Genomic DNA, 7,940 nt, shown 5'->3' with positions numbered 1-7,940 from the left:
GCCTCCTCCTCTGCTGCCTGGGCCTCCACCACTGCTCGGCGGCGTTGCCGCCGTTCCTAGCGTGCCCGGTCTGTTGGAAAAAAGGAAATTAAACAAAAAGGACATGTTAACACAATCACCAGCTTAAAAAACTGATAGTATTCTCACAATCAGGTGATCATACATGTTTAATAAACTTTGCATTGCCAGCTACTAACAAAGCAAGGAGATAAACATGATGAACACAAACCATTTCACAGGACCTGTCACAAATTTTTATCTTTTCCATAGAGATGTGGAAATTCGCAGTGGCCTCGTGGTCAGCACTTTGCTCTCACAGCACTGGGGTCATGAGTTCAAATCTCTGATTATTGTTTAATATGTGTGTAGTTTGCCGGCTTGCTCCATATTTGCATGTCTTGTCTACCACACTCCCCAAACATACTACTGGCCGGGTAATTTTTTTTTTTTACAAATTGCCAGTAGTATTTTTCTTAATGTTGGTAAATTTATGTCAGCAAACTCCTATGGGGCTGGTAATGATGTCAATTAGTTATCTCTTTACAGGAATTAGTGTATGGATCTCAAAATATTTGAACGTTGAGTATACTTTGGAAATCATTCTTTGTTGGGACTACCTCACAGTCTAAAAATCTCTAAATAGGCAGGTAAATAAAGATTGTTTTGCTATATCTAGTACACTCTGTAATCTGTTTGCATCTTATGGGAGTTTTTAAAAATGAGTCTATACACTAAGGTGTTTGGAATTTGAAACCTCTGCCTTTTAAATCTTTGCCGAATAATGACAACACATCTGCCACTACAAAAATTTTTTAAGGTTAGACCAGCAAGTTACAGCACACGGGTCAAGAGTTAGAATGGCTGATTCCAAAACCCACCCTTAATGGTGAGATTTTTCACAATAAAACATTTAGGTCAGTAAATTGTCAGCAGACAAATGTAGGAGACAGGAGGCAAAGCATTTTGGGTGCACTGGAAGGGGCATGTCCTTTATAGTGTGCTTGCCCGTTGTTATGTAGGCCATGTCAGGTGATTAGGGTGAACATATTTACAAACATATAGCAAATATATATGTGTACACATGGTTTTTGTGATTAATACAGAACTCACTTCTTATAATCTCCTGCCGGAGTTCAGCAAGGAGCCTTGGTTGACGGCGCCGGAGATCGCTCCAGCACCTCTGGAGCTGGACAAGGCTCCTCTGTATACCATACCGCAGGTGGAGGTGTCTGCGGACCCTTGTATAGGCCTCCAGCTTCACCTCATTTGACATATAGCGCCCTAAGGGCACGTTGTCCATGGCCTCTGTGAGGACACGGAGCTCACACCTCGCAAAAATGTTGGCCCTCATTTTTGCAAACAGAAACCAACCCTCCAGTATTCTGCGCTCTGATTGGTTCTCAGAGCACGTATGGGCGTAACTCACGTCACACGCGGATCTGTCACACACCTACGTGTGTAATGGGTGCCTCTCCCACCAAGAACATGGCGGCCCCCCCCTACGATGAGACGAGTACTCTGTGCGTTGCAATTAGGAAGAAGAGTGTATACCTGGTTTATTAATCCAAACCTCCATTTAAACCCACCTGTGCTCAGCCTTAATGCCTGTTCATTAGCTGATTTGACTGGACAGGACACATTGAACAGTGAAAACATTTACATGCTTTGCCTAATAAGCAAACAACAAACAGTAAGAATAAAAGTAAGCCAGAGATTGTAATATATGCAATGTGTTTGTCTCTTCTAATGTAGCCTTCTGTTTTGTATTAAATATGTGTGTCCTAGCTGTCTTAAAACTGCTATAAAAAGGGGCCTTGACATCACATTTTAACATGGCAATAATGGTATATTTGCCTACAATAAGCTAAGTTATTTGACCTTATCAATCTTGCACTCAATAATATTTGGATGTTAGCATTGTTGATAACATAACATAACCTTACCTTGCATTTTAATCAACTTAATTTTTTGTTTTGCAGGCCACCACAAACATTACACACTCAAAATTTTTTGTTTTTTTTCTTTGTGTGCAAATATATAAAAGTAAGTATAAATAGGTCAGATATATTGTATTATATACCAATAGTTTGTATCTGCTCATTTAGCCATCTGTGTATGCACAAATATGTGTTTCATAGCTGTAATGAGAGTGTGACCAGAAGTGGCCTTGACCTCACATTTAACTGTAAAATAATGCATTAGTAGCTTACACTATGCTAAGTACTGTTAGATTATCCATATCCCACACACTAATAACTGATTTATTGCACTGAGGGACACATGCATCCAAATGTTTAAATGTATTGGGACGCTTACATAACAAATTGCATTTGTAGTACACATTTAAGTGTGTTGCTGGCTGATGTGATTTACAAAAGTAATATTGCAAGCACCATATAGGGCTTGCTACTCCGACAAACTTAATGTGATATCATTAAGTTAGGTATGTGGCTAACCTGTTAACCAAGGTTAGGCTTTTAAAAGTGGCAACTGGTAGTAGTAGCTGAATGTTTAAGTAGTATTTGTTGACCATTAATGTAAAAATACAGTGGACAAAGTCAATGTTGGTTCAATATAGAAGCAACAATGTTGATTAGAATAAGGCCCATGTGTTTTATACCTAGGTAGTAGTTTCCCAAATTAAACCTTTTAAGGGGGTGGATGGCCATACAATCTGTATTGGCACCTGATTGTTTGCATTGCCAAAACCTAATTTAATTATCTTTCCAATAGGAATATGTCTGAGCCAAGCCCCAGTGGCGAGCAGGCACCCGGGCGCCCAAGTATGCGCAAGATAATTTTTTCAAATGAAGAATTAGAGGTTTTAGTCTCTGAGGTTTTATAGAGATTCCATTCGGAGGAGTGGCAGATTACTGGGCCGGAGCGTCACCGCCATTGGGAGCTAATAACGCAAGCTATTAATGACATATCGCCCCATGGGCGAAAAGTGCATGAGGTCCAGAAACGGTACAAAGCCAATGTTTGTTAAAAAGGGCTATAGAATGTGACTGACTGTGTTGAGTAGTATTTATTTGCTTTTGTTTCTCTCTCTATATAGATATATATCTATAGATATAGATATATCTATAGATATGTATGTAGATTGTGTGTTAGTATTACTTAGGCAACTGTGATGTAAAACCAGCCTTGTGTGTATAATCTTTTTTTTCTATCAGGGCCTTAGGTGATGGTTCAAAGCAGCATGGCCCTTGGCCACATTTACATAATCAGTTGTGCACATTAACCACGATTGTAAATCCCAAGTCATTAGTGTACAATGTGCCATTAATAAATGTGGTGTAATTTGTATAATGTTTTTAACCTTTACAAAAGGCAGATATTTGACACCATAATGTTTGTCTATTCCGCAGCTGGGCAGACTATAAAGCTAGACTGAAAAACAAACTGGCACGGCAACACCGGCATGCGCAAGGAACTGGGGGTGGCCCGCCAATGGACATTTCATTGAACCCCCTTGAGGAGCGGGCAAGGGCAGCAATTTCTCTTGTGGAGATTGTTGGGGTGGGCGACATAGACACTGGCTATAGCCCACCCCGAACATGAGATTCCGCTCCACTAGGTACAATGATGAGTGTGCTTAGTTAATGTCTGTAAATGTTTCTATATGTCTGAGCAAATGTGTAAACTCTCTGGATGTGTCTGAAGGATAACTTTGATTGCACAATATCTTAGCCTATCAGATTGGAGGAAATGTAATGTAGACAGTGAAGAAAAAAATCCTCTATATATACAGTTTTGTGCATAATTAAAATACAAAAAAAGTGGTAAAGTCTGATTTTGGTGACTGTAAAGGGCTGCAAGGGCATTAAATGTCATTTCAGACTTGACCAATGCTACATCAGGCGTACCTCAATATGTTCCAAAAAACCATTATTGTTCCCAAATGTTTTTATCTAATATCTTAGTGTTTGTTTTTATTCTCTCTACAGATTCCGAGCAGCAGCCCACTGCAGCCATTCCAGAAGTTGCCCGTGATGTGGAGGGGGATCAGGTGAATCCAGCTCAAGATGCATGGGAGCGGGCACTCTCGGACGCATCACAAAGACTTAACCGCGCCACAGAATCACAGAATGATCACCTGGCACTTATAGCGAGCACTGTCCAACACACGGATCAGCAACTTACAAGTCTCATAAGCACACTCTCCACTGTCATGAGCACACACACCTCTTTAATGACCACACACAACTCTTTAATGACCACACACAACACCCAAATGGCAAATTTAAATCAAACAATGTCACATATCGAAACACTCCTGGGTGATCTCTTGCATGCCCACTCCCAATGCACCTCCGCCACATTCCCTTCACCCAGCTCAGATTTTTTTTTCACCAGCCCCCATACCCAGTTGGCTGGTGGCTCCAACCTCCCTGTTGTGTCTGACTCCTCCCTCCCTGTTGGTTCTGTTGCGTCCCCCCTCCCTGTTGGTTCTGTTGCGTCCCCCCTCCCTGTTGGTTCTGTTGCGTCCCCCTCCCTGTTGGTTCTGTTGCGTTCCCCCTCCCCTTTGGTTCTGTTGCATCCCCCCTCCCTGTTGGTTCTGTTGCGTCCCCCCTCCCTGTTGGTTCTGTTGCGTCCTCCCTCCCTGTTGGTTCTGTTGCGTCCTCCCTCCCTGTTGGTTCAGACTCCTCCCTCCTTGACCCAACCCTCTGTCGTCTTATGTGTTTTGCTTTTGCCCGTGGCTTCGGCAAATCCCCTGTCGTGGTCCCTTCCCAATCCCCTGTCGTGGTCCCTTCCCAATCCCCTGTCGTGGTCCCTTCCCAATCCCCTGTCGTGGTCCCTTCCCAATCCCCTGTCCATGAGGCTGCACCTTCACCTCGTCGGACACAATCCGTTTCCCATGCAGGTTTGGCTGGTTCCTCTGACTCCTCTACATCACGGGTGACAAAAAGTAGGACTCGGACTCATTCATTTCAAACTCCATACAAAAAACCAAAATGGAAATAATATTTTTTTTTGGGTGAAGAAACCTTATGACATATATTGTGTCCAAAATATGTAATCTTGTTTGACAATTAAATTGTATACAATTAATATATGTATGTGTTTCTTTATTTACTATTACATAATCTATTATGGTTTCTTTTACGCAATACTTGTTATGAAGTCTTAGCAAAATATTAACTCGGAACACACGCCCGGAATCATTAAGGTTCTTTAAGGAATAGGTATCTATTTTCAGTGTGGTGTCCAAAAGGAAGTGCCAGATTGATTCAGGCTCATAAATGCAAAGGATCCGTATTACAATAATCTGCTAGAAACCATGAAATAATGCAAGGGTAGTAAAATATCAACCGTTTTTTTTTATAAACTTACATACAGTCTGTATCTTAATATAGTGCACAAATACTTGTTAGCTTATTTGAACACAGTAATTTTAAGTTCATCTAGGACCTCTCCTACCCCCCCATAAGAAACAGCAAGCTCCATTTTTAAAACATACCCCTCCAATGCCACATGGTTTGCCCTGACTTAGTTACTTTGCCTTAACTTTCTAGAATGATTCAGGCCCATGGTTTGGTCAAGAAGACTTAAACAAGAAGTTTATGAAGGTAAGCTTCAGAATGATTTTGCAACAGTGTTTCTTTCTTTGTGTGAGTAAATGTTTTTAAAACAAGCGTGCCACTACTACAGTGGCCCTTTATAGGATGCCAAAAACATCCTGTAAAGGAAGTATTGTTTTTGTAAACTGTAAGCTGACACAAAGTAGCGGCAAAAACCAGGTATAAATGGCACCAAAATACTCGCAAGAATTTTTCACATAATGCCACAGGTCAAGTATTGTTAACTACTATTCTGACTGTAGAATTTTTAAACAGATCTAATAAGGCATTTGCCTTTAAGAATAGTACTAATGCACAGTGTATGGTACACCAATCACCCTTTAGTATAATGCTGGTTTAAATGTTAATGTCCTTATTGCAGTAAGCACATATAGTTAGTGACTCAAATTGGGATCTTAGGCGCACTTACCCCATCCACCGCTGTCATATCACGGCTACCCTGGCCCCTTCTGTTAGTCTGCAACATTCCCGTCCTCCACACCTCCATTTGAAAACACACACTGTTTGTTCTGCTGCATGGGCGCGCCCAGCTTGGATGCAGTCAGGTGATCATTCCAGGCCAACCAGAATCACCAGCTCAGATAACATTAACTGATCAGCCAATAGTTGTTTTGGACACCCTATATAAATCTGCTGCTGTGATCTATTCATTGACCGAACAACACACTTCTCTCCAGAGGATAGGTCTTGGCTCCAGTGTTCTGGCCTGCATTACAAAACCAGAGTTTTTTACAACATTTGCAGACTCGTCATTCCCCTGCTATATTCGACAATCATCAAAAACATGAGCAGGAAGATGATCCAGTGTGCTAGGTTCTTATTCAGTCCTGCTCCAGCTAGTCCCAAGGGTCCATAATGGGATCGAGAAATGCAGATTACCCAGACATTTTTACAGTACATAAGGGTGTATGTAGTCTTGTTTGAGCTGTTTGCCTGGCTATTCATGTAAGAAGGACAATAAAAACATGAGTTTTATTATGGGTTACTCTGGCAAATAAACACACCCTCTAATCCAATTAAGTATACACCACATTATCTACATCACCTAGTGATGGATATCCAAGAGGTAGTTTGTCCACCAAATTGCTGCTTACAGTCATTCTTTAACTAAACTCTATGGTCTGATTCCACAATTGCATTAAAGTGAAAAACAATTTTGAAGCCTTAATACCTTTTTTTTCTAAACAGACCTTATCGTTTATTTACTTATATGAACACTCATTCATTCATTGCTATACTGGCCATGACAATACGTTTTTGCTCCCTTCCAGTGGTGGATTTTATTTAAGCAAGGGCAAGCTAGTTGACATCACGTGCAAATTATTATGATGAGTCGTTTGGTAGGTGGAGATTTAGTGTATAGACAGACACAGGTACCCATTGCACATGATCACTGGCCCAGAATGAATAAGGATGTTCAAAGATTTGTATCCTTCTTTCAGTGTCCTGGACAAAACCATGTTACAATGCAAGAGGCGCAAAAGAGTCTTCACATGTACTAGCATGTTTAAACAGTCATAGCTTCTAATCTGGGCCAAACTAACATAATTTACTAATGACACACACACTGACATAGGATTTGTAGTCAAACCAAGCTGGAATGTGGCTTTTGTTGATATGTTATATTTACAGAGGGAAATGTAACAGATATTTGGATAGTCTAATAATTACAAATTTATACATCACAATAAAAATACAAAAAATGTGTGTAATCAGACAAATGTAACTAGTGCTAATTTTGAATAAGTGTGTTGGCCGTAATCTGACATTTTGCAGACTGGAGCTATTACCAAACTAGGTGAAGTATTACTTATCACAACAATGAAACTTTGTAAAGACACCATGAAAAGGGTGTATGCTGTATTATTTGCTGTTCCAAAGGTGGGTTACACATAATGTTAATCTGCCCTTGTAGCAACACTACACTAGCTTAGGACACTAACGCATTTACCATCATTGTTAGTGTTGGTTTTGTGTGTGCCATGTGGGTGTTGGGCCACTTTTAAACAAAGTGCCAATAGCACAGCTGAAAGATAGTTATCCTGTTTGTGCAAGGGCCAAAAGTTTATAGTGTTGGACGTAACACCGGTAACATTTTAGTATGATTTGTATGCGTTACACATTTTATAATGCCTATATTGCTATGCACCTACCATGTTCCCTCTAAAAGCTGTAAAGTGTACAAGACATTAACTACAAAGCAACCAAACACACATACACACCTCCAAACTAAACTCATTTCCTATAACTGAACATAAACACCATAGAGTGTGTTTGTAGGCTATGGTGTGTATGTGGCAAAGGACAAAAGAACCACACATAATAATATTATATTTTCAAAGTATACCTGTTACA

The sequence above is a fragment of the Mixophyes fleayi genome, chromosome 9 (assembly GCF_038048845.1).
Source record: "Mixophyes fleayi isolate aMixFle1 chromosome 9, aMixFle1.hap1, whole genome shotgun sequence".
NCBI classification, from domain to species: domain Eukaryota; kingdom Metazoa; phylum Chordata; class Amphibia; order Anura; family Limnodynastidae; genus Mixophyes; species Mixophyes fleayi.
The sequence above is the reverse complement of the archived record's forward strand: the minus strand, read 5'-3'. Positions refer to the sequence as shown.